Raw genomic sequence first — 25,588 nt, forward strand, 5'->3', positions numbered from 1 at the left:
GCAGTTATTCACTTAAGAACTGTGGCAAAAAAGGTGGTATAGTGACCAAAGTTACAATGGCATTGAAAAAGTAACTGATTACCATTTTCCACACTTAGCGACCATTTTCACACTTAGCGACCATTGCAGCATCCTCATGGTCACGTGATCAAAATTTATATTTGTAAATTGTAGTTATGTTGAAATAAAAAAAATATTACAATACTATTTTTGCATTGTATGAAAATTTTTGTTGCTCCGTATAAAATTTTTAATCAACCCCCCCCCCCGGTCAAAGGTGTCCCTCTTTACCAATCTGAAAATCTGGTCACCTTAGTCTGTGTGTGTGTGTGTGTGTGTGTGTGTGTGTGTGTATGAGTTATAAATCACCTTACTGGAATTAAAGCTATTATAAAATATTACACAAATAAACCACAAATATTTTTTAATCACGGGCAGATATAATGGTATAATCGTACACTTCTATATTCAAATACAAATATATTGAGAGAAAACAGTGATAGGAATCTAAATTAACATAATACAAACTGCAAGTTTTCAGAGGGATTTTTAATAGAAAAGGGTGTTTTTTTCAAGAGGCAACTGGATTATCTGTTTTCTCTTTGAAGACCTTTCTCTTCTCATCCAAGAAGCTTCTTCAGTTCTGATTGGATGGTGGGGAATGGAATTTTTTTTATTCTTTACAGTTTGCACTACACAGGTGACCCTGATGACGCAGATAAACCTCTAGGTGGCCTTAAATAGAATGCAAATGACCAGCCATCTGAAAGTCCAGTTGCCTTTTGAAAAATTATCTGGGGCTGAATGACTGAGAATCTCCATAGACACTAAATAGAAAGGAAATCCCTGCCTACTATGCCACTGTGTTCTAGTGGCCTATAGTCTAATATCTTGCAATGACTGATTTCTACATAAGGGCAGGTTTGTATGAGGCAGATATGCCTTCACATTGCTGTTTCCCAGCTTTTTTTTAGAACTTTAAAGAATGAAAACAGCATTGAATTGGGCTTTGGCCTGGAGCCCAAGTTTATTTAGAACAATTAATTGGTGGAACAACTTGCCTCCAGAAGTAGTGAGTGCTCCAACACTGGAAGTTTTTAAGAACAGATTGAACAAAGAGTTGTCTGAAATGGTATAGGGCTTCCTGCCTGAGCAGGGGGTTGAACTTGAAGACCTTCAAGGTCCCTTCCAGCTCTGTTCTTCTGTACTTCTGAAGAATCCTGGCACAATGCTCAAAGGACTGCATAATCTTGCAACTAGCAGCTGAGTATGCATCAGATCTAGAGGGATAGGAGTGCACCTCCATTTGGCACTTCAACCTATGACAGGTAAATGAGAGTAACAGAAGGTTAGATGCCTTGGTGATAAAAGGTTTGCTTTAGGATTGTTGGCTGTAGTCATCATGAAGTCATAGATTTAGCGTATCTCAGTGAGATACTGGAAGAGGATGGGTTCCCATTGTAGTGGTACTTTGATTTATTTTTTGAAAGTTCTCTTTGCTTGCCCAGTCCTGCCCTGGATTGTGCAAAACTGGGCTGCTTCTTCAAATCTCATCAACAAATTTCTCTTTTGTGCATTCAACTTTCTATTACATGAGGCCAAAAGGATATGGCTCCAAGCTGCACAACCATATAGGGAGTATAAGAGTGTATATAGTATATAGTGAGGCAGGGAGGAATTATACTGGGTGTATTAAGCTGTGCTTGGATATGATTTCCATCACATCTACTGGCAATGTTACTTTTACTCTGGCCAGTTTTTAAGTTATGCCATCAAAAAGTACATAAACCAATATCCAACGAGTAGTGATTTTTGCCGTTATAATAAGACTCAGTTGAGGGAACATGTAATGTTGCATTGCTCATTATATAGAAACAGAATCAAGTATTATGATGTTTAGGACACAATGACTTTATATCTGCTTTTGTTAGTCCAAATATTCAACAGTGCAGTGGCCTAAGGGTGAAGATGCTCACCTCCCATTCAGAAGGTTGAAAGTTCAATCCTAGGTAGAGGCTGATGTTTCTCTCCCAGGGTGCAAAGAAAAAATACTTACTGTGAACTGTGTGTGTTGTCAGGAAGGGCATCTGGCCAGTTGTTGTTGCTCAGGTCCATCCAGTCACACTGACTCTACCCTGAATTAAGGGATTACAGGATCATTAAAAAGGTAGAATTTGTTAATCCTAATATAGCACAATGGAAGACTCGTGCATATAGTCCTGTAATGTTCATAATGTTTTATTTCTGGACTTTATGGTTAAAATATTGGCATAAAACTAATTTGGGTGAGTGTTTCATTTTGCTTTGTATCAGTGATTGGTTGCAGGCAGTACCTCCCCATATGGGCGTACTGGAGCCTGCCCGGAGCACCGGATACCATTCCAGTATGGTGCTTCAGAGGGCCCACCCTCCCGCCTGAGCTCCTTACCGGTCTTTTAAAGTCTTCGGCGCTTTTGCGCATGTACACGGCACGTACAGCGTCTGCGTGATGCACGTACAGTGCCTATGCGATGCTCTTCTGAGCAACGTACCGGTTGGAACAGGGATCTGGAACCCAACACTGCTTTGTATGCATATGTAGAGGGAGGGAGGGAGGGAGGGAGGGAGGGAGGGAGGGAGGGAGGGAGGGAGGGAGGGAGGGAGAGAGAGAGAGAGAGAGAACATTAGTTGTTGTAGTAGCAATACCATTACACACACACACACACACACACACACACACGGTCATCTGTTCATTTTCCATCCTGGTATCATTTTGAAAATATAGTTTTGTTCTCAGGCCTGTGTGTAGCAGAGGTGGGTTGCTCCCAGTTCAGCCCAGTTTGGTCGAACCAGTAGTGGAATTCAGGCCTGGGTCGCAGAACCGACAGCAACCCAGGCCTGCCACATCCCCAAACCGGTTCCCTTGCTGCCACTGGGTCACCACCATTTTGGTTTTTAGTGACTGCACATGCACAGTTCACTGTAAATTGTTCTGCGAATGCATGAACAACAATTGGCATTGAACAGCTCCCACACATGCAGCACAGGTTGTACGCGGGTTGCAAATTGGTAGTAAAACTGGCAGCAACCCACCCCTGATGTGTAGGTTGGCTTTGTTTCCTTTCTAGTTATGGATGAGGTTTGTTTGTGGTATAGTTCCTTCTGAAGGTTTGGGAATTTTCATGATTGATTTATTTTTTTAAGTTTATTTTATTTTTTATCATGTAAGCCGCCCAGAATCATTAAAGCTGGGCAGCATCTCAATTCTAAAAATGCAGACATAAATAAATAAGGCCACCTGTTTTATTAGGTTTTAATAGGATGAAAACTGCCTCACCATGCTGACTCTTGCTAAGCAGTTGCTCTTCCATATATCCGCTGATAGAGATTACTCTTGTTAACAGAGGAGGGAGCGTATTGGACTCTGGAAAAACATGGGGTTTGAAGTAGTGTGAGATTCCACAGGAGTGATCTGTCCATTAGAACTATGCAATCTTGTTCACACATGAATGACACATATAATGAATATAAATATGTGAACTAGGCTTGCATCTCATCAGATTGACAACTATGCCTGGGTCCAGTGGGAATAGTGACAGCCAAACAGCTGTGAAATTCAAGGCAACTTCTTCAACTCTAGAATATTGCACCGCTTGAAGAAGAAAATAAGTACAGATGGACTTAACTGATGCTCTACGCTGCCAAGGAAAGTGAGGACTCAATGTAAACAAGTCAGTTACAGTATTATTGTTTCCCTCTGTTTGGCTTCTTTTAATCCTTCCAATCTCACAGGTCATATTTCTCATCTGGATCCTCCAATGTAGGGGGCACAAGGACTTATTTTTGATTCTTATTATCAAACAAGACAGCATATATTGATCTTGAAGTGTATGCAAAATACAGGACATTAAAATATTTATCCATTGGTAGGTCTTCCTTAATTTTTTAAATTTTACTTTATTATTTTAATTTTATTTCATTTTATATTTCCTTTATTTTATTATTTATTTTAAGATGGCAGTTTAACATTCATGTTAGCCAAGAACTGCTGGCTGGCAAAGCCTTATTAGAAATGACATGATGGGTTAGGGAAGAATGGCAGTTGGACTTACCTGAACTGCATGTTTCGACGAGAAGTGTGGGAGGAGTAACCATTGGGTATTAACCTAATCTTGATTGCCTATTGGAGATTGAGGAAATCTTTGGAAGCCACACCTCCTGCTGGTCCAGTGGCTAGCCACTTTAACCGAACATCTGAACGGTATCTGAAAGGAAGCAAAAAGAAACAGCCAATACCAATTCTTCCTAGCTGTTGCTTGAACCTGGACGTGCTCAGGCCCTGCTTCACGGCGAAGGTCGCCATAACGGGCGGGAAGTGACTCCTCCCACACTTCTCGTCGAAACATGCAGTTCAGGTAAGTCCAACTGCCAGTTTCCAAAGAGAAAGTGTGGGAGGAGTAACCATTGGGACATACCAAAGTTAGTTGTCCTGGGAGGGAATGGACGGGCCTGAGCCCCCTTGCGTGTCTAGGACGCCCTGAAGGACCCTCCTGCCGAAGGCGGCGTCCGCCGAGGCGTAGGCATCCAATCTATAGTGTCTAATGAAGGGAGATGGGGAGGCCCTGGCGGCCGCTCGACAAATCTCTTCTAGGGGAGCCTGGGAAGACCAGGCGGCTGAGGTGGCAGCACTTCTAGTGGAGTGTGCTGTGATACCCTGTGGGACCTGGAGACCCCGAGCCTGATAGGCCTGAGATATGGCCGCTCTGATCCATCTGCTGATGGTGGCCGAGGAGACCTTAGCCCCATGGGTGGAAGGTTGGAAGGACACGAAGAGGGCCTCTGATCGTCGAAAGGGAGCCGTGCGTTTCAGGTAGATGCGTAGGGCTCTTCTAACATCTAACTTATGCCAGGATTTCTCCCTCTCCCCGGAGGGATGGGGACAGAAATCCGGAAGGATGATCTCTAACCCTCTGTGGAAGGGGGAGTTGATCTTGGGCATGAAAGAAGGGTCGAGTCTGAGGACGACCCTGTTCTCTAGGAAGGTGCAGAGGTCTGCTCTGCTGGAAAGGGCATTGATCTCTGAGACCCTTCTAGCTGAAGTGATGGCTACCAGAAAAACGACCTTAAGGGTCAGGAGCTGGAGGGAAACCTCCTTCAGAGGCTCAAACGGAGCCTCCGTTAGAGCCTGGAGGACTGTGGGAAGATCCCAGGAGGGGAATCGATGGACCGCTGAGGGTTTCAAATTCGCCGCCCCTTTGAGAAAACACCTGAGAACCGGGTGTTGAGATAGGGGGGGAGCGTTCACCCCCCCTAGGACTGTGGAAAGAGCGGAGACCTGACGCCTAAGGGTGCTGGTGGCGAGGCCCTTCTGGTGACCCTCCTGGAGGAAGTCCAGAACCTGAGGAACCGAGGCAGTCGTAGGACAGATGTCTTTACCCCGGCACCAGTCTGAGAAGGCCACCCACGAGGCATTGTAGATGCGGGTGGTGGATTGTCTCAGGGATGCCTCTACCACCTTGATGACCTCCTCGGAGAACTGAGCCTGTCTCAGTTGTTCCCGCTCAAGCGCCAGACGGTCAGATGGAGCCACTCCTGGTCTGGGTGCTCTAGGGATCCCTGGTGAAGCGTCACCTCCCCTGCTGGTATCCTCCAGGGAGGAGCTGTGGACAGGTCCACCAGATCTGCCAGCCAGGGGCAGCGCAGCCAAAAGGGAGCCACCATTATCAGATCTGCCCTCTCCGCTACCACCCTCCTCAGAACCCCGGGGATGAGGGGAAGGGGGGGAAAGGCGTAGAGAAGACCTGGTGGCCAGCTGCAGCGTAGGGCGTCCGTGTCCATGGCTCCTGGGGTCGGGAACCTCGAGACGAACTTTGGTAGCTGGGCGTTGTGCGGTGTCGCAAACAGGTCCACCGTCGGATGGCCGAACCTCTCGCAGATCCTGTGGAAGATCGAGGGATGGAGTTGCCACTCTCCATTGTCGATCGTCTCTCTGCTTAGCCAATCTGCCTGATGGTTCTCTGTTCCGGAGATGTGCTCCGCCTTGATGGACGCCAGGTGTTTCTCCGCCCAGTGACCCAGGCGCAGCGCCTCGTCGCGGAGAGCCTTGGAGTGGGTGCCTCCCTGTCTGTTCATGTGTGCCTTGGCCGCTACGTTGTCTGTCAGGACTAAGATGTGTTGACCTCTGACCATGTCCTTGAAGTGTCGGAGGGCCAGGTGGATGGCCCTGAGCTCCAACTAGTTGATGTTGTGCTTTAGATCTGTTGGAGTCCACCGACCTTGGGCGATCTGGTTCTCCAGGTGGGGCCCCCAGCCGAAGAGGCTTGCGTCGGTGGTGAGCGTCATTCTTGGTGGATCTCTGAAGAGGCAGCCTCTGTTCAGAGCTGGGGACAGCCACCAGTGGAAAGATAGCAGCACTTGGGGTGATACTCGGATCTTGAAGGTCGTGTCACTTGTCCCGGACTTCTGATGTGGTAGCAGGAACCACTGGAGCTCCCTGGCGTGCAGTCGGGCCCAGGGGATGATCCCTATGCACGAGATGAACTTTCCCAGGAGCCTGGAAAGAAGAACTACAGGGACAGAGCGTGACTTGCGAACCTCATGAATCATCTTAACGATGCTGTCCTTCCGATCCTGAGAGAGGAACACCTCCCCCGCTACAGAGTCGATAATGGACCCTAGGTGAAGCAGTCTGGTGGAGGGCACGAGGTGGCTCTTCTCCAGGTTAATGGAGAACCCCAGGGATCTGAGAGTGTCGATGGTAGTATTCAGATCCCTTGCAGCTGAAGCAGAGGACCTGGCCAGGACGAGTATGTCATCAAGGTAACAAAATAAACGGACAGGGAGGGAACGTAGGTGACCAGCAGCTGCAGCTAGCACCTTGGTGAAAGTCCTGGGGGCTGAGGCCAACCCAAAGGGCAGGGCTCTGTATTGGAAATGGTCCCCCTCATGGGAGAACCTCAGAAACTTACGGTGTTCCGGGGCGATCCTGATATGCAGGTATGCCTCTGTAAGGTCGATGGAGGCAAGGAAGTCGCCCGGCCGGATGCCCTCCAGGATGGATCTTAGAGAAGCCATTTTGAATTTATGGTATACCACCCTGGAGTTGAGTAACTTAAGGTCCAGGATGGCTCTCCAACCCCCCGAGCTTTTGGGCACTAGGAAGAGGTTTGAATAAAATCCTGACCCTTTTTCCCCCTCTGGGACCCTCTCGATGGCCCTGATGTCGAGGAGATGTTTAATGGCCTTGGCCTTAAGGGCCCTCTTGTTTGGGTCTGAGGAGGAGGAGAAGGTGTGGAACCTACTGGGAGGAAGGGAGCGGAACTCCAGGCGAAGCCCGAGCCTTACCGTCTGGAGAACCCACTCATCCGATGTGATACGCTCCCAGGCATCCGCAAACATGGAGAGGCGACCGCCGATGGGGTGATCCGGGGGCGGATCACTTGAATCTGCGGAAGGGACGACCGCCTCCTCCACGAAAGGGCCGCTTCCCCTGGTGTTGGCCCCTGAATCTGTTCTGAAATTGTCTATCCCCCTGCCTCTGAAATCTGGGGTTTTGGTACCTCTGGCCTTGGCTGTCTCCTTCAGGTGGTCTGTAGGAGGTCCTCCTAGGGTACGGTGCATGGCGGAAATCCGACCGCTTGTTCGTTGACGGGAGGATCTTCCGCTTGTTTTTATCCTCCACAAGGAGAGGCTCCAGCGCCATCCCGAATAACTTGTCCCTGGTGTAATCCACGCCGGTTAGGTGCCACTTCATTCGGGATTCCGCCTGCCAGTGACGTAGCCAGAGTAGTCGCCTAGAAGCAACTGAAGAAGACATAGCACGCGACGCATACTTTACCGCGTCCAAGGTGGCGTCTGCCCAGAACTGCGTTGCCGCAAGCATCTTGGAGATGTCCTGCAGGAGTCGCACTTCAGAGGCTGGGGTCCTATCCCTCAGTTGCTCCAGCCACAGGACCGTGGACCTATTAAAAAAGGAGGCAGAGGCGGCCGCTCTGATAGCCCAGGTGATGGCCTGGAATGTCTTGCACAGAACAATGTCTGCTCTCTTATCCTCAGGCTTGAGGCAATTAGCGGTGTCTCCTGCTACGACCGTTGAGGAAGATGCCAAGGTTGCCACCGGGTTATCCACTTCCGGAACCTGCAAGGCTTGGGCAAAGGCTTGGTTAAGATTATAAAACCTTCTTTCATTCCCCCCTGGGGTTGGAAAAGACCCTGGCTTTACCCACTGAGATTTGAGCACCTCCATAAACATATCTGGGGTGGGGATTTCTTCCTTAGCTACAGGGGGCCTATGGAAGGGCCCTTTCTTCTTCTTGCTTTTGCCCTTGCCCGAGGACTCAGCTGCGGGTTGGGGATCCGAGGGTGGATCCAGATCAGCTGTGGCTACTGCCTTGCGTAAAAGGGAGCTGAACAAGGAGGGGGGGGAAAGGCCCGCTACGGTGGAATCCTCCTCCCTCTGGGGGACCTCATCCTCCGAAAACCCCACATCCTTTAGTTCCCCTTCCTCGAGGTCGGATGCCTCACTAGCCGTGGATGGGGAGGGAGATCTGGCTTCCCTTGCAGCCGAGGTGCTAGGGCGATCGCTCAGCCCTCTGGGGGGATCCTGGGGGGCCCTGCTCCTGGGAGCCTGTGGCTGCTGAGTTAAGCTAGAAGCCATAACCTGGGCCAACGCTCTGGCAAACATGTCTTGAAAGCTGCTGGTTAGATCAGGCAGCTGAGGCTGAAGCTCTGGTGGTTGGGAATATTCCCTGGGTTCAGGGGATAGAGGTGCTAGGCGAGGCCGGGCTGGGCTGGCTGCTCTGCGGCCAAAGGGATCCGCTCTCGAATCCAGTAGGGGAGCAGGGGAGAGAGGAGGAGAAAGAGAGCTGTGCCTTCTCAGAGATCCCCCTGGAGAGGCTGGGGATGGAGATCTGCGTACAGCCCGGACAGAGGCCCTGCGTGGGGAGCGAGATCTGGGGGGGGGGAAGGGCTGATGGTTGCCCTGTAGTCCCTGGCCGAGGCCTTGGTTGCTCTGGTTTCCCTCCTGGGGGATGGATTCCTGGGTGCCCTGGCTTTGTCCCTCCTAGATGGGGATCTGCCTCTGGGAGCAGGGGAAATTGCTCTAGAGGACCCTTCCTCTGGATCCGCACCCCCCGGGGCTCTGGGCCTAGAGTTTTTGCTCCTAGTCGCCTCTGCCATTACTCATGGTTTGTTGCTCACCCACGTGCTCCTTCTGCAGCCGGCTGAAATAAATTCCCTTCCTAGGGATAGGCTCCGCCTCTCTCTGATTGCTTGCAGGCTCTGCTGCTGCCGGCAGGCAAGGCCCTGAATTTCCCCCCGGATCACCGGCGGGACAGAGCAGAAAGGAAGCCTCTTCCGGCTTCCTACGGCCTTGTGAGTGCTTTCAGTATCGGAACACTGTTTACACACTCCCACGTGCTCCTAAAATGGCGACAATCCAAAATGGAGGCAGCTGGTGCCGTCTGGAGTCTCCTTCCTTCCTCTGGTGGAAGCCTCTTTGCAATCCTGGAAGGGTTCTGGGTTCTCCGGCTTCCCTGGGCTCCTCCAATCTTTGTCTGTAAGTTTTTCTGTGATCCTGGCCCTTCCTGGGGCCTCCACCCCCTTTGGGAGAAACAGGTGGCCCTGCAGGCTTCTAATCGCGCGCTCTGGCAAGCCGAGGCTTGATGAGCAGCTGGAGCACAGCAGAAGGCAGGTGAGGTCAATTTAAATTGAAATCCCTTGCTGAGGCTTTTCTTGAGAGTAAAAAAAAACTCCTGAATCTCGGATGGAAAGGAGAGCAGGAAAATCGTTCCAATTAGGCCGAGATTGAGGTTAAAGTGGGTAGCCACCGGACCAGCAGGAGGTTTCAGGTTTCAGGTTTCAGGTTTATTGGGATTTATATGCCGCCCTTTTCCCTGAGGGGACTCAGGGCGGCTTACAACCACGGGGGAAGGGAAGTGCAAGGTCAAAACAAACACGTTGTGAACAAAAGAAAAATAATAAAACACAACTTTCATTCAGCAATCAAACACTCGGGCGGGTAATTGGAAGCCTATCCCCAGGCCTGCTGGGAGAGCCAGATCTTGAGGGCTGCGCGGAAGGTCTGGATCGTGGTGAGGGTGCGGATCTCCATGGGGAGCTCGTTCCATAGGGTCGGGGCAGCAACAGAAAAGGCTCTCCTCCGTGTGGTCGCCAGTCGACATTGACTGGCAGATGGAATACGGAGGAGGCCCAGTCTGTGCGATCTAATTGGTCGATTCAGGGAGGTAATCGGCAGAAGGCGGTCTCTCAAGTACCCAGATCCACTACCATGGAGTGCTTTAAAGATGGTCATCATTATCCTGAAGCGCACCCGGAGACCAACAGGCAGCCAGTGCAGCTCGCGGAGGACAGGTGTAACGTGGGCGAACCGAGGTGCGCCCACTATCACTCGCGCGGCTGCATTTTGGACTAGCTGTAGTCGCCGGATGCACTTCAGGGGCAACCCCATGTAGAGCCCATTGCAGTATTCCAGTCTAGAGATCACAAGGGCTCGAGTGACTGTTGTGAGGGCCCCCCGATCTAGGTAGGGCCGCAACTGGCGGACCAGGCGAACCTGGGCAAATGCCCCCCTGGTCACAGCTGACAGCTGGTGATCAAAAGTCAGCTGTGGATCCAGGAGGACTCCTAAGTTGCGGACCCTATCTGAGGGGTGTAAAATTTGACCCCCCAGCCTAAGCGTTGGTGTATTAGCCAAATTATTGGGGGGAAAACACAACAGCCACTCGGTCTTATCCGGGTTGAGCACCAGTTTGTTAGCACTCATCCAGTCCTTAACGGCCTCCAGACCCCGGTTCATCACGTCCACCGCTTCATTGAGTTGGCACGGGGCGGACAGATACAATTGTGTATCGTCCGCATATTGATGGTATTTTATCCCGTGCCTCCGAATGATCTCGCCCAGCGGTTTCATGTATATGTTAAATAGTAGGGGGGATAGGACCGAACCCTGAGGTACTCCGCACGTTAGGGGCCTCAGGGACGATCTCTGCCCCCCCACTAACACCGACTGCGACCTGTCCGAGAGGTAGGAGGAGAACCACCGCAAAACAGTGCCTCCCACTCCCACCTCCCGCAGTCGTCGCAGAAGGATACCATGGTCGATGGTATCGAAAGCCGCTGAGAGGTCAAGGAGGACCAGGATGGACGCATAGCCTCCATCTCTGGCCCTCCAGAGATCATCGGTCAATGCGACCAAAGCGGTTTCTGTGCTGTAACCAGGTCTGAAGCCGGACTGGAAGGGGTCAAGATAGCTAGCTTCCTCCAAGGCCCGTCGAAGCTGAAAGGCCACCACCTTCTCAACAACCTTCCCGATAAAGGGAAGGTTGGAGACAGGACGAAAGTTGTTTAAGATGGCTGGATCTAACGATGGTTTCTTTAGGAGGGGTCTCACCACCGCCGTTTTGAGTACGGCGGGGAAGTGCCCCTCCCGAAGGGAGGCGGTGACAACCGCCTGGATCCAGCCATGTGTCACCTCCCTGCTGTTAGCCACCAGCCAGGAGGGACACGGGTCCAGAATACAAGTGGAGGCACTTACAGCTCGGATGGCCTTGTCCACATCCCCAGAGGCAACTTCCTGGAACTCAACCCAGAACTGATGTGGCAAATGATCCTCCTGTGTCTCAGCTGGATCTACTGCGGTGGAGTCCAAGTCCGATCGAAACCGAGCTACTTTGTCCGCCAAGAATTGAGCATAATCCTCAGCCCTACCCTGCAAGGGGTCTCCCGCATCCCTCCTATTAAGGAGGGAGCGGGTTATCCTGAACAGGGCGGCTGGGCGTGACTCGGCGGACGCAACCAAGGAAGAAATATATGATCTTTTTGCAGTTCTCAATGCTCGGACATAGTCCTTGGTGCAGGTAGTTAAGAGTGCTCGGTTTGCCTCGGACCTATCGGACCTCCACTGGTGCTCTAGGCATCTCCTCCGGCGTTTCTTCTCCCGGAGTTCCTCGGTAAACCAGGGAGCTCTCCGGGATCCACTGACCCGGAGGGGCTGTAGTGGCGCAATCCGGTCGAGAGACTCCGACGCCGCCGAGTACCAGGCGGCAGCCAGAGTCTCCGCCGAACTGTGGGCGAGGGTATCAGGAATAACCCCAAGCTCCGTCTGGAACCTCAAAGGGTCCATAAGTCGCCTGGGGCGGAACCACCTGGTCGGTTCCTCCTCCCTACGGTGGGGGTTTGGCCTCCGGAAGTCAAGCCTCAGTAGGCAATGGTCTGACCACGACAGGGGTATGATCTCATTACCCCTCAGACCAAGATCACACATCCACTGCTCCGAGAGAAATACGAGGTCGAGCATGTGACCCGCTGCATGGGTTGGGCCCCGAATTACTTGGGTCAAGCCCATGGCTGTCATGGAAGCCATGAACTCCTGCGCCCCATCAGAGCGTTCACCGAGCGATGGCAAGTTGAAATCCCCCAGAACTATAAGCCTGGGGAACTCAACCGCCAGCTCGGCTACTGACTCGAGGAGCGAGGGGAGGGATGCTGCAACGCAGTTGGGAGGCAGGTACGTTAGCAGCAAACCCACTTGACCCTTGAGGTCCAACTTTATCAGCAGAGACTCACACCCGACAAGCTCCGGAGCAGGGACCCTACGAGGTAACAGAGACTCCCGGATTACAATAGCCACACCGCCACCCCTTCCCTGGGCTCTCGGCTGATGAAGCACCTGAAATCCCTCTGGGCACATCTCTACAAGGGGGACTCCTCCTTCTGTGCCCAGCCAGGTTTCAGTAATACATGCCAGGTCTGCCCTCTCGTCAACAATTAAGTCCCGGACGAGGGGAGCTTTGTGGACCACAGACCTGGCATTTAGCGACAACAGCCTGAGACCAGGGTCCTGACTACTCGCGCCATCTGGTCTTGCGTGTGTGGCTTCCAAAGATTTCCTCAATCTCCAATAGGCAATCAAGATTAGGTTAATACCCTAATGCATTAGAATATTTGGGAAAGAACAACCAGATCCCTGCTGCGTTTATATTTTTGGATGCTGAGAAGGCCTTTGATCGAGTTAACTGGCAATTTCTGCTGAAGATATTGCAAAAAATGCAGATAGGAGATAATTTTTTACAGTCAATTAAAGCAATATACCAACAGCAAACAGCACAAATCATAGTCAATGGAAGTTTAACAGACTCTATTCAAATTGGAAAAGGTACAAGACAGGGTTGTCCTTTGTCCCCATTATTGTTTATTATAACTTTGGAAGTATTGTTGAATAAAATACGGGGCTTGGATGGTTTAAAAGGGATCAAGATTAGGCAGCAAGAATATAGAGTCCGCGCTTTTGCGGATGATTTGGTCATAATATTGGAACAACCGCAGGAATCCAGTATGGTTTTAATGAATACGATTAATCAATATGGTCAAGTGTCTGGCTTTAAAATAAACTTAGGAAAAACCAAAACATTAGCTATAAATATGAATATTAAACAAAAGGAAGAATTAGGAGTGATGCTAGGATGTGAGGTAGTTAAAAAAGTCAAATATCTAGGAGTTAACATTTTAACTTCAAATGGGAAGTTATATAAGCATAATTATGAACCACTTTGGCATAGCATACAGACAGAGATGAAAAAATGGGAGAAATTGCACTTATCTTTGCTGGGCAGGATAGCGGCAGTGAAAATGAACATTTTACCAAAATTTCTATTTCTTTTCCAAATGTTACCTATACTTAAAAAAGATGCGAACCTTTTAGAATGGCAGAAGGGTATCAACAAATTTGTGTGGGCAGGAAAGAAGCCGAGGGTAAAGATGAAAATAATGCAAGATGTACGTGAGAGAGGAGGACTGAAACTACCTAATTTAAAACTATATTATGATGCAGTGGCATTATCTGTAATTAGTGATTGGATTCATTTAACCAATGATAGAATATTGAACATTGAGGGACACGATCTGGTATTTGGTTGGCACGCTTACCTGTTATTCAACAAAAAATTGGATAAGAACTTTAAAAGTCATATTTTAAGAAATGCTTTATTGCGGGTTTGGAAGAAATACCAATATAAATCAAATGACAAGATACCCATGTGGGCAATTCCTAGACATGCAATTGAAAATATGAATACAGCACAAAAACAGGACAGATTTACTTACAGACAGCTTCTTACCTCGGAAAGGGGGGTATTACAATTAAAATCTTTAGAGGTATTAAAAGAGGAGAAGGTAGTTCAAACATGGTTCCAGTATGGGCAATTACAGGCTAGGTGGAAAATAGATCAAAAAATTGGTTTTATTCAAGTTGAGGATAATCTGTTTAAACAAATAAGAGATCAAAGCTTAATGCATATAAAGAGGATATATAATGTATTAATACAGATGGATTCGGAAACAGAATTAGTTAAAGATTGTATGATAAAATGGGCTCAAAATATTGAGGAACCAATAATGTTGGATACATGGGAAAGAATTTGGGTAAGAAATGTGAAATTTACACAAGCTCAAAATCTGAGAGAAAATTTTTACAAGATGTTCTACAGATGGCATTTAGATCCTAAAAAGTTGGCTTCTATGTATCCGAATGTACAGCCTAAATGTTGGAGGTGTGGTTCTCTCGATGCTACATATTATCATATATGGTGGACCTGCCAAAAGGTTAAGGCATTTTGGATAAAAATATGGTGGGTCATGCAAAATGTTTTTAAAAGAAGGATAAAGTTTAGTCCTCAGTTATTTTTACTAGGTATATGTACTGATTTTACAGTGGTAGAGACCAATTTGATTCTGCACCTGATAACTGCAGCAAGACTGTTGGTGGCGCAATATTGGAAGAAGGAAGACTTGCCTACAATCCAAGAATGGACATTGAAAGTAACAAACTTAGCTGAAATGGCTAAAATATCGGCATATCTCAAAGATCATTCAAATGAGAGATATAAACGAGACTGGAAAAAATGGATTGACTATATACAAAATAAATACGGGACTAAGAAATTCCAGTTAGCCTATGCTTAAGATCAGAAATGGTTTAAACTGTTAAAAGTCAGTTCAGTAAGAAGAAGCTAAGTCCAATCTAGAATGTCATTAATTTCTTTATTTCTTTTTTCTCAATAGATTTTAGACTGTGTTAGTTAAAAATCCATACCGTGTACGGGTTCTGGGAAGTCGGGGGGGGGAAGGAGGAGGGGGGATGGGGGGGTGGAGGGAGGGAGGGGTATACACAACAAAAAAAAATTGTACTTCAATGTCTTAATGATTGACAAATGATGACATATTTGTGTTTTTTTTTTTTAAAGAAAAATAAAAAAGTTCTCATAAAAAAAAAAAAAGATTAGGTTAATACCCAATGGTTACTCCTCCCACACTTTCTCTTCGGAAACTGGACGATGTATGTATTATTTGCTGCCTCTGGATTAGAAGAGAGTATAGATCACCTAACTTTGTTATCTTCTCCATAACATTTTAATGTCTGAGCAAGGAGTAGCACCTGGTTAACTTTGTTGACCAGAAGTTAAGCAGAATTGTATCTGATTAATACTTGGTTGGGAAATCCCACGGCTGCAGAAAAACACAGAAAAATCATTGTTCAATTATATAATTATCTTAGAACTATATTCTTATCTTACTATTATAACTAGGATTCAAATTTGAGGATATTTTTACCTTTCTTTAATCTTTTATTATCAGTTATGACAGTAGTATTTTTGTGAGAGGGAGGGAGGGAGGGAGGGAGGGAGGGAGGGAGGAAGGAAGGAAGGAAGGAAGGAAGGAAGGAAGGAAGGAAGGACAGAAAAAAATGTTTGAGGAAACATAAATTATGATCTCAATAGCAACTTTAACTCAAATAGTTAAAGTTAACAGTGGTTCAATATTAATTTAATATTATATAGATGTGCTCTTTCTTAGAGGATACTTGAGAAATATATCAGATTATATTATAAATTAAACTACTTCAACATAGTTTTACATTTACCACATTCTCAAGCTTCTGTTTTGTCTTCTGTGCTTCCCTGCCAAGTCCTTCCTTTTCCTGTTCAATGTCTCCTAGGACCTTAGTAGTACTTTACATTAGATATGCTCAGATATTAATTTAGGTATGTCTAGAATGAGAATATTGAAAATATGTGCCTCACACATTTAAGATCAATTTACTATGCTGTTTTTAAAATTCATATAGTATCCTTTAACAGATCGGAAATTGATCTAAAGACAAACTAAGGACAAGCAGAAATAAAATTAAATAATCCTATATTCTATATCACACCTACATACAACAGTACATAACTGAAAACAATAATAAATCTTATGGACAAATTCCAAATCAGTAGATCAAACCATTAGGTCAAACTTACAGCTCTGTAATTGAATCTCTCAATTAAACTTGGACCAAAGCAAACAAAACCACCAAGGATTATCTGGATTGGAAGGGAGAAGGTTTTTTCTTGCTTCATGATCAACCTTATTTCACAAGATGCTTTTTCTATATTTGCCCGAAGAAAATGATGTCTTCAGATGGATTTCTCCAATAGGATTTTATTTTATTTATCGAATTTATATAGCTGACCATCTCACAAAGCAAGCGGACAACTCATAACAATGAGTAAATCTATCATTATTAATAACTCATTGTTAATTATTATTATTATTATTCACAACAACAGAATTGTATCACAGCAGCCAGTTGTTTCGCCGGATTTGGCATTGATTATTAGTCGGGCCCCACCCAGGGGCCTAGGACGTCATAACGTATTTTCGTAATATGCATGCAGATCCAAGCAGTGCAGCTTTTTGCATTTGACTGATGGTGATTTTGTCAATTTTTAACTGTTTTAAATGTAATTCTAGTTCTTTTGGAATAGCACCCAGTGTGCCAATTACCACTGGAATTATCACTGCTGGTTTGTGCCATAGTCGTTGAATTTCGATTTTTAAGTCCTGGTATCTTGCGATTTTTTCATGTTCCTTCTCGGCGACCCTGCTATCACCTGGTATTGTGATGTCTATGATTGTGACCTTATTTTTCTCAACCAGTGTGATGTCTGGTGTATTATGCGCCAGTATTTTGTCTGTTTGTATACGGAAATCCCACAAGATCTTGACCATCTGATTTTCGGTGACTTTTTCAGGCTGATGTTCCCACCAGTTTGTTGCTGTTTTAATATTATAATTTTTGCACAAATTCCAATGGATCATTTGTGCTACTGAATTGTGCCGCAATTTACAATCAGTCTGCGCTATTTTTTTTACAGCAGCTGAGTATGTGATCAACAGTTTCATCAGCTTCTTTGCAAAGTCTGCATTTGGCATCATCAGAGGATTTTTCGATTTTGGCCTTGATGGCATTTGTGCGGATAGCTTGTTCTTGCGCAGCCAGGATTAGTGACTCTGTTTCTTTCTTTAATGTACCTGTTGTTAACCATAACCAAGTTTGTTCACTGTCCACTTTATCTTTTATTTTTTCCAGAAATTGGCCATGCAGTGCTTTGTTCTGCCAACTCTCCATTCTTGATTTTATCGCATCTTTTCTGTATTCTTGTTTCGTCTGTTGGGCCTTCAGTAGATTTTTGTTCTTTACTTCGATTAATAGATGTTCTTGACTTTCTTTTAAATAATCAGCCAGTGCATGTTTTTCTTCTTCAACTGTTTGCTTCACTTGTAACAATCCTCTGCCACCTGATTTTCGGGGCAGATAGAGTCTATCAGTATCACCACGTGGATGTAAACTGTAGTGCATTGTCATTAGTTTCCTGGTTTTTCGGTCCAAAAGGTCCAAATCAGCTTGTGTCCAGTTAACTATACCAGCTGTGTATCTTATCACTGGTATTGCCCAGGTATTTATGGCCTTGATTGTATTTCCACCATTCAATTTAGATTTCAAAATTTTCCTAACTCTGTTGGTGTACTCTCGCCTGACAATAGTTTTTACTTGTCCATGCTTGATGTTATCCAACTGCAGAATGCCTAAGTATTTGTAGGCTTCATTTTCTTTGCATTTAATTAATTGGCCATTGGGCATTTCAATTCCCTCACATGCAGTGATTTTTCCCCTTTTTATGGATACATTGGCGCATTTTTCCATGCCAAACTGCATTGAAATATCGGTGCTGAATACTCGGACTGTGTTTGTCAATGATTGGATTTCTATTTCTGACTTTCCATAGAGTTTCAAATCATCCATATATAGTAAATGCGAAATTTTTTCAGCTTCTTTGGCTGTTTGGTAGCCTAATTTCATTTTTTTAAAAATTACTGATAGTGGGATCATTGTGATGATGAAGAGAAGAGGTGAAAGTGAATCACCCTGGAAAATTCCTCGCTTGATATTAACCATTCCGTAGATCTCATTCCCTACCGCCAAGTCAGTTTTCCATTGTTTCATCGCCTTTTCAGTAAAGGATGTAATATTTTTGCTAATGCCAGTTGTTTCTAAGCATTTTATGATCCAACTATGTGGCAGTGAGTCAAATGCTTTTTTGTAATCAATCCAGACCATATTCAAATTTGTTTTTCTGTTCTTACAATTTTCTAATATCATTTTATCAATTAGGAGCTGATCTTTTGTGCCCCTGCTCCTTCTTTTGTTGCCTTTTTGCTCTGCTGGCAAGATGTTGTTTGTTTCCAAATAATCCATCATGTTACCTGCAATAATGCCTGTGAGTAATTTGAAGGTTGTTGGCAAGCATGTTATTGGTCTGTAGTTTTCAGGTGTTGTTCCTTTAGTTGCATCTTTCTGAATCAAGTATGTTTTTCCAGTTGTCAACCATTCATCAATTTGGCCCTTTTGTAAAATTTCATTCAGTTGTCTGGCCAATATTGCATGTAAACTGGTCAGATATTTGAGCCAGAAACCATGTAATTGGTCCTTTCCAGGTGATGTCCAATTCTTTACCTTTTTAACTCGATTTTTGACCATCTCAGTTGTTATTTCTAATACTTGCATTTGTTTGTTGCCAATGCTTTTCTCAAAGTCATGTATCCACTTTGCTTCCTTGTTGTAGTCCTTTGCATTTTCCCACAATTCTTTCCAGAATTCAACTGTGGCCTGTTTTTCTGGTTTTTCACTTTTGGTGTCACCATTCACATTAAGACTTTGATAAAAACGCCGTTGGTCTGATCAAAATTGCTGATTTTGTTTATATTGGATGATTCGTGCCTCATATCTTTCAATTTTTCTAGCTGTTGCTGTTATCTGCTGTTTTACAATCTCTACAGCTTCATTGATGTTTCTTGTATCCAATCTATATCTTCTGATTAGCCGATTTATGGTTTTGTTGTTTTTAAGCCGTTGCTCATGCATGTTCTTTAAGTTACTAGCATCTGCCCTTAATTTTTTGACTTTTTGTTCTAATTGGATTTTCCACTTTGGCTTTGATGCTTTTTCTGTTGTGTGACTAGGTACTTTGATTTTAATGCCTAGTTCATTAGTGACTATTACAGCTGCGCTGTACATTAACTGGTTCGTTTCCAAGATGGATGCCGGTTCAATTGTTGAAAACACTGCATTAACCATTTTCATGATAGGGGACAAAATTTTCTTAGGCACAGTTTTTAGTGATGGTAAACGTTGCCTTTCTTCATTAAGCAGAAAATGCTCCATGATCTTATCCTTCAATTCTTTTTGTTTTTGAGTTAGTTCATCAGTTGGTTCAGTGATAACTGGTTCTAGTGGTGGTGGTGTTATTTCCTCCCCGAGAGCTTCTTCTGGGAGTTCTACTACTTCTTTTTTCTGGCTCTGAGTTGTAGTAACAGGCCATTATGGCACGGTTTTCATCTGCAGTATATTTTTGTCGTTTTGTTGGCTGGTCCACTTGTAGCCCACTTGTCGACGGATGTCCAGGGACCCCAACATCCGCCACGGCCCTTGTTAACCCGCGCGACGACCGATGCGGTATGGAATTCTTATTCGTTTTTTTCACCATATTGTATGGGTCGGCGGGGTTTTTTTATGGGACCAGATGCCAACCTGACCCCAACCCTCCTCCTTTCTCATCCGGGCTTGGGACCGGCAAGGGTGGAGTTATTATTATTATTATTATTATTATTATTATTATTATTATTATTATTAATAATAATAATAACTGAATGAAATTTTACAAAATGGTCAAATTGATGAATGGTTGACAACTGGAAAAACACCTCTTCTCTTCATCATCGCAATGATCCCACTATCAGTAATCTTAAAAAAAATGAAATTAGGCTACCAAACAGCCAAAGAAGCTGAAAAAATTTCGCATTTACTATATATGGATGATTTGAAACTCTATCGAAAGTCAGAAATAGAAATCCAATCATTGACAAACACAGTCCGAGTATTCAGCACTGATATTTCAATGCAGTTTGGCATGGAAAAATGCACCCCTGTATTCAATTCAATTCCATTTATTAGATTTATAGGCTGCCCAATCCCGGAGGACTCTGGGCAGCTTACAAAGAACAAGAAAAGAAAAACAAAATAAAAATAAAAAATAATTTAAAAATTCCCCAACACGCATACGTTCTGATCGGGGCTGGACCCTACATAATAAGGTCAACAGCCCCAGGCCTGCCAGAACAGCCAAGTTTTAACAGCTTTTCTGAAGACCATGAGGGTGGGTGAGGTCCGGACCTCTGGGGGTAGCTGATTCCACAGGGTCGGAGCAGCCACAGAGAAGGCTCTCCTCTGAGGCCCCGCCAGCCAACACTGTCCGGCTGATGGCGTCCTAAGGAGGCTCACCCTGTGGGATCTTATTGGCCGTTGGGAGGTATGTCACAGTAGGCGGTCTCGCAAATACACTGGTCCTGAGCCATGTAGGGTTTTAAAGGTAATGACCAACACCTTGAATTACATTCGGAGACCAATTGGCAGCCAGTGCAGCTCGCAGAGGATAGGTGTAATATGGGTGTATCTCGGTACACCCAATATCGCTTGCGCGGCTGCATTCTGGACTAGCTGTAGTTTCCGAACGCTTTTCAGGGGTAGCCCCATGTAGAGCGCAGTGCAATAATCCAGCCTTGAAGTGACAAGGGCATGAGTGACTGTTTGAAGTGCACCCCAATCCAAGTAGGTCCACAATTGATGCACCAGGCGAACCTGGGCAAAGCCCCCCCTGGTCACAGCCGGTGTTCCAGTGTCAGCTGTGAATCCAGGAAGACCCCCAAATTGCAGGCCCTCTCTGAGGGGTGTAAGTTTAATTAAAATGGAAGATTTTAATGGAACTTAGAGATCTTAAAGAGGAGATAAAACAGGAGATAAAACAGGAGGGAAAAGAAGAAATAAAAGAAATAAAAGGGGAAATAAAAGAACTTAAACAGGAGTTGTATGATAAAATTGATGCCAGGGTTGTTAAAATTAAAGATGAAATGCTGGGACTTGTAACTGTATTGACAGAACATGTTTCCGGAATTGAAGATAGTCTAGAGGATCTTAATGAGGCTAATACCAACTTGACTTCGAAAACAGAGGTGGTGCAACAAAAGGTTGAAAATGCTGAAAAAGAAATTATTATGATACAGTATAGACAAATGGAACTGGCATTAAGAGTAAGGGGGCTGCGTGAGGAGAAACAGGAGAACCTGAAACAGATTCTATCAGAAGCCTTTGACCATCTGGTGGGAAGACCAGGGACTAAGCTCGACTGGCAGATTGACAAAGTTTATTGCATTAACTCCTGGGTGGCAAAGCAGAAACAGCTTCCTCGAGACATCGTTATATACTTCACTACAAGAGAGCTCAGAAACATGATACTACAAGAGTCTTATAACACTAAGCTCCAAATTGGTGGTCAAGTCCTGATTGTTTTGAAAGAAATACCACCTCAAATGTTAAGAGCCAGGAGAGACTACACTTTTTTAGTCAAAGAACTCAGAAACCGTCAGATACAGTATAGATGGGACGCACCATTTGGTATTATACTTACATTTGATAGGCAAAGATATTGCCTCAACTCCATATGGAAAGCCCGAGATTTTTACCATAATATTTTGAAGGCTGGACATCCTGCATCATCTGGACCTGGAGAAAGACCACAAGAAGGACAGGACAGACAGCAAACTACACAACTATCAGATAAGATGGAGCATCTCTCTCTCCTAGAAGCGCAAGTTGTTATGGAACGAAGACCTAGCCGTATGATTACTAGACGAATGGAGAAACAAGCTAAAAGGCAACAACCTCAACAATCACCGGCCATCGATCAAGGAGCTACAGTAACAAGTCTGGAAGCAGTGGGAGGAGCTAGGCCTAAGGTTAAACAGGCCATGCAGGAAGCTCTAAAAAAGCTTCAGCCAACCAAAGATGACAGCTAAGATCTTAACATGGAATGTCAATGGATTGAATTCTCCACAGAAGAGAAAGAAAATACTTCACTATCTTAAACAGTTTAAGAATGACATAATTTGTTTGCAAGAAACTCATATCAAATCAACTGATCAAAAATATCTGATTAACTCAAACCTTGGTCAACATTTTGTAGCTTCTGCTATGGAAAAGAAAAATGGTATAGTTGTATACTTAAGAAAAGACATGAAAGCTGAATTAATTGAAGCAGATCCCTTCGGAAGATATATCGCGTTAGATCTAATCCTAGAAGGAAAAAAGACATTACTTTTGGGAATTTATGCTCCTAATCAACAGCAAGACGGATTCTATAGAAATCTTTTTTGGGGGGGGGGGGGTTCAAAAGTTTTATTTCTTTTAAAACAAACATTTCATCATTCCTCAATCAATAAGACATCGAAGTACAATTTTTTGTATGTCAAAATAATTCTAGTTTACCACCAAATTCTTGTCTAGCCTAATGCCTACCCCTCCCTCCCTCCCCCCTCCCCCAACCCCCGTCCTCCTTCCCCCCCCCCCGACTTCCCAGAACCCATACACGGTATGGATTTTTAACAAACACAGTCTAAAATCTTGAAAAAAAGAAATAAAGAAATTAATGACATTCTACATTGACCTTAGCTTCTTCTTGCTGAACTAACTTTAAACAATTTAAATCATTTCTGATCTTAAGCATAGGCTAACTGGAATTTCTTGGTCCCGTATTTATTTTGTATATAGTCAATCCATTTTTTCCAGTCTCGTTTATATGTCTCATTTGAGTGATCTTTAATATATGCCGATATTTTAGCCATCTTGGCTAAGTTTGTAACTTTCAATGTCCATTCTTGAGTTGTAGGCAAGTCTTCCTTCTTCCAGTATTCCGCCACCAACAGTCTTGCTGCCGTTATTAGGTGCAGAATCAAGTTACTCTCTACCACTGTAAAATCAGTACATATACCTAGTAAGAATAACTGAGGAGTAAACTTTATTCTTCTTTTAAATATATTTTGCATAATCCACCATATTTTTATCCAGAATGCCTTAACCTTTTGGCAGGTCCACCATATATGAAAATATGTAGCATCGAGAGAGCCACATCTCCAACATTTAGGCTGTAAATTCGGATACATAGAAGCCAGCTTTTTAGGATCTAAATGCCATCTATAGAACATCTTATAAAAATTTTCTCTCAGATTTTGAGCTTGTGTGAATTTCACATTTGTTACCCATATTCTTTCCCATGTATCCAACATTATTGGTTCTTCAATGTTTTGAGCCCACTTTATCATACAATCTTTAACTAATTCTGTTTCCGAATCCATCTGTATTAATACATTATATATCCTCTTTATATGCATTAAGCCTTGATCTCTTATTTGTTTAAACAAATTATCTTCAGCTTGGATAAAACCAATTTTTTTATCTATTTTCCACCTGGCCTGTAATTGCCCATATTGGAACCATGTTTGAACTACCTTCTCCTCTTTTAATACCTCCAAAGATTTTAGTTGTAGTACCCCCCTCTCCAAAATGAGAAGCTGTCTATAGGTAGTTCTATCCTGCTTTTGTGCTATGTTCATATTTTCAATTGTATGTCTAGGAATTGCCCACATGGGTATTTTGTCATTTAATTTATATTGGTATTTTTTCCAGACCCGCAGTAAAGCATTTCTTAAAATATGACTTTTAAACTTCTTATCCAGTTTTTTGTTGAATAACAAGTAAGCATGCCAACCATATACCAGATCGTATCCCTCGATATTCAGTATTCTATCATTAGTTAAATGAGTCCAATCACTAATTACAGATAGCGCCACTGCATCGTAATATAATTTTAGGTTAGGTAATTTCAAGCCTCCTCTCTCCCGTACATCTTGCATTATTTTCATCTTTACCCTCGGCTTCTTTCCTGCCCATACAAATTTGTTGATACCCTTCTGCCATTCTAAAAGATTCGCATCTTTTTAAAGTATAGGTAACATTTGGAAGAGAAATAAAATTTTTGGTAAAATGTTCATTTTCACTGCTGCTATCCTACCCAGCAAAGATAAGTGCAATTTCTCCCATTTTTTCATCTCTATCTGTGTACTATGCCAAAGTGGTTCATAATTATGCTTATATAATTTCCCGTTTGAGGTTAAAATATTGATCCAAGATATTTGACTTTTTTGACCACCTCACATCCTAGCGTCCCTCCTAGTTCTTCCTTTTGTTTAGTATTCATATTTATAGCTAACATTTTGTTTTTTCCTAAATTTATTTTAAAACCAGATACTTGACCATATTGATTAATCGTATTCATTAAAACCGTACTGGATTCCCGCGGTTGTTCCAATATTATGACCAAATCATTCGCAAAAGCGCGCACTCTGTATTCTTGCTGCCTAATCTTGATCCCTTTTAGACCATCCAAGCCCCGTATTTTATTCAACAATACTTCCAAAGTTATAATAAACAATAGCGGGTACAAAGGACAGCCCTGTCTTGTACCTTTTCCAATTTGAAAAGAGTTTGTTAAACTTCCATTGACTATAATTTGTGCTGTTTGCTGTTGATATATTGCTTTAATTGACTGTAAAAAATTATCTCCTATCTGCATTTTTTGCAGTATCTTCAACAGAAATTGCCAATTAACTCGATCAAAGGCCTTCTCAGCATCCAAGAATATGAACGCAGCAGGGATCTGGTTGTTCTTTCCCAAATATTCTAATGCATTAATAATTAATCTGACATTACTTTTCATCTGTCTCCCCTGTATAATACCTGTTTGGTCAGTGTGTATCAATTGTTGAGTAACCAGCATTAACCTATTTGCTAGTATTTTAGTAAAAATTTTATAATCTACATTAAGTAATGAGATAGGTCTATAATTTTTTGGTTGGGTAGTATCTTGATCTTCTTTGGGTATCAAAGATATAAACGCTGTCTTCCAAAATGGAGGCACTTTACCTTCCGTTTGAATCTTATTAAATAATTCTCTAAGAGGTTCTACCATTTCTAACTGTAAATTTTTATAGTAAACCGCTGTCAAACCATCTGTACCTGGTGCTTTCCCTAACTTAAATTGCTTAATTACCTGCAAAATTACCCCCGAGGTTATTGGTTGATTCAATTTTTGCCTGTGCTCTTCTCTAACTGAAGGTATTTTCTCTTTTTCTAAATATTTGTCTATATCTAGACCATTAATTTTATCCCCTTTATACAATTCTGTAAAAAATTCCCGAAATACCTTTTGAGACTATTCCTGTTGAAACACCTCCTTCCCTCTCTAAATCAGTTTAGATATATTTCGAGTTTTTCTTTTTTTTCCTAATCTGATAAGCTAATCATCTGCCAGGTTTGTTTGCG

General features: G+C 44.1%; 1 long non-coding RNA gene across 1 annotated transcript in view; it reads right to left on the reverse strand.

The window, feature by feature from the left end:
* Window positions 1-443: 443 nt before the first annotated feature.
* LOC148045473 (uncharacterized) overlaps window positions 444-25,588 on the reverse strand; it is a 95,885-nt gene continuing 70,740 nt past the window's right edge. The window contains exons 2-4 of the long non-coding RNA XR_015696748.1: window positions 2,429-2,560; window positions 2,057-2,135; window positions 444-1,319 (exon numbers count right to left, since the gene is read on the reverse strand). This is a non-coding gene — a long non-coding RNA (uncharacterized LOC148045473). The remainder of the gene's footprint in view (window positions 1,320-2,056; window positions 2,136-2,428; window positions 2,561-25,588) is intronic.

Source organism: Thamnophis sirtalis, unplaced genomic scaffold (genome assembly GCF_051295495.1).
Source record: "Thamnophis sirtalis isolate CommonGarterSnake01/CBP01778 unplaced genomic scaffold, rThaSir2_p1.2 scaffold_5, whole genome shotgun sequence".
In the NCBI taxonomy this organism is placed as follows: Eukaryota; Metazoa; Chordata; class Lepidosauria; order Squamata; family Natricidae; genus Thamnophis; species Thamnophis sirtalis.